General features: G+C 43.0%; 1 pseudogene; it reads left to right on the top strand.

Annotated features, from left to right (window-relative positions):
• Positions 1-296: 296 nt before the first annotated feature.
• LOC122007504 lies at positions 297-368 on the top strand (annotated as a pseudogene).
• The last annotated feature ends 2,046 nt before the right edge of the window (positions 369-2,414 follow it).

The following is a 2,414-nucleotide window of genomic DNA, read 5'->3' as shown; positions in this document are numbered from 1 at the left end:
TGGCCGTGTTGTTTCCCATGGCCTTAAGCTTCTTGGTCAGAGCGTCCAGCTTTGCAGACATGAGTGTGACTGCATCTACGTCGAATTTTACTGACGCCTTTATTGGATTCCCTGAGAAAGAACTACCAGATCTTTCAGTTGCCCACTGATGGTGGTTCTATACCACATTCTCTATGATCTCTTTAGCTTCATCAAGGCTCTTGTTCATTAGTGCTCCTCCTACTACAGAGTCGAGGGATACCTTCGTGTGATAGTTGATTCCATTGTAGAAGGTGTGTAGAACCAACCATTTCTCAAGGCCATGATGGGGGCACTGTCTCAGAATACTTTTGAATCTATCCCAGGCTTCAAATAATGATTCTGAGTCTATCTGTTTGAAGCTAGCGATCAAGTTCCTCATGTGGGCAGTTTTGCTCAGTGGGTAGAACATGTCCAGAAATTTCTGCTCACACTGCTCCCAAGATGATATGCTGTTTGCTGGAAGGGAATTTAGCCACTGCTGGGCTATGTCTTTTAGGGAAAATTCGAAAAGAAGCAATCTTACTGATTCTGGAGGGACCCCATTCACTTTCATAGTTCCGCAAATCTCGTAGAAAAATTCTAAGTGGTGGTTTTGATCGTCGTGTGGTCCTCCCCCAAATTGATTTTGCTGAACCATGTGGATCACTGCAGACTTGATTTCAAAATTGCTAGCTTCGATTGGCGGTTGAGTGATGCTAGATCGAACCCATCATACATAAGATGTTGCATAATCCTTCAACAGTTTATCTGCCATTTCTGAAGATACTTGTGCGGCTTGAAATGCTTCTTGTAAGTTTCTTCTTCTCAAGAAAGTCCTATCAATCTCTGGATCAAACGACAGAAGTTGTCCTGAAAGATTAACTCTTCGTATGCAAAAATAATATCTGGAATAAAATACAGAAAATAAAGAAAAACAAAAATAGAATTATTTATCTCTAAAATGCAGAATGTTAGAAAAAGGAAAAATAAAGGAAAAAAAAAACAAAGTCTAGTCTAATCTAATATGATTATCACTAATGTTATAGACGCAGTCCCCGGCAACGGCGCCAAAAACTTGTTACGATTCTACAAGTGAACGGATTCATCGTCAGTAATAAAGATTATCAATCCCACGAGAACAGGTTTTAAGCACTAGCGATGGCTCATATAGGATTAGCTAAATTACCGATGGTTGTAAATTATCTAAAGAAAAGAGATTTGGAAATGGAAACGAGAACTAGCAAAGAAGAAGTAATAGACTTGGTTTATGAAGAGTCCTAGGAGTTCGGTTTCATTATGGTGGTATCGATGTATCACATTCTATCCTTTACTCATTGTCCATCAACATGCATTCGCTGAAAGCTGAAGTATCTATTCTTAGGTACCAAATAAAGAAGATCCTTATGAAATTCTGTTACGGTTAACCCCTGTCACTAGGGCACCTCGGTAGATCACAAGAACACTACTCTAATTGGTGTCACTAAGGATAGAGATAAGGAGCTTAGTTTGGTCTCTTACTTCCTTGTGGAGGAGTTGCCTCTCCTTTCAAGGAAGTACCCTAGATGTCCGTGAACGGGTTGCCCCTATCACTAGGGCCCCTCGGGTGTACAATCTAAGATATTCTCTCTATGAGATAGTCAATTCCTACACAATCAATTAACACGATATAGAGATCGAGTAGTCGAAACAAAGTAAGCGAAATCATCCAATGAAATAGAGGCAAAAGTATGAGTCTTACATCAAACCAATCCACAACTACTCCCTCATCCTAGAACAAGGAATCTACTCCATAGACGCTAGAGAAAATCCCGAAGACATAATGTTAAGCATACAATTCTCAAATAAGAAGAGAGAAAGAGAAAAGATGCTTATCCAACAACGACGAGTGATCTTCGAATCCAATTCCTTTGCTTCTGGGGTTGATGTGGTGATGAAGGATCGCTGGACGGAGGTCTTGGACAACGTGGAATGGCACCAAGTCGATTCTCTCTCTAACGGCTTGCTTCTCGTCTCCCCTCTTTGAGAAAAAGGGTTAAAACCCTTTTATAGGCTAGGGCGCGGCTGCAGCGACATGGTCGTGCCAATATGGCACGGCCGTACCCTTTTCTGTCTATGGCCGCACTGCACGACCGTGCCAATTGGCACAACCATGTGAACTTCTGGCTCGGCTCCTGGGACACGACCGTGCAGGGTTGCACAGCCATTCCTTGCTTGGCCTCGGTCTTTGGGGGGGCACGACCATGCAGGGTTGCACAGGCGTGCATTGATCTGCCTCTGGTTGGCCGCACGGTCATGCAAGAGTTGTATGACCGTGCACTACTCCTCTTCTATTTGGCCACACGACCGTGTTCTATGGCTCATTCCGGTGCGTCGACAATCGCTATTTTTGCTTCGAAAGTTGTCTCTGTCAACAC

This window comes from Zingiber officinale, chromosome 7B (assembly GCF_018446385.1).
Source record: "Zingiber officinale cultivar Zhangliang chromosome 7B, Zo_v1.1, whole genome shotgun sequence".
Lineage (NCBI taxonomy): Eukaryota > Viridiplantae > Streptophyta > Magnoliopsida > Zingiberales > Zingiberaceae > Zingiber > Zingiber officinale.
This window is presented reverse-complemented; position numbering and strand designations above follow the sequence as displayed.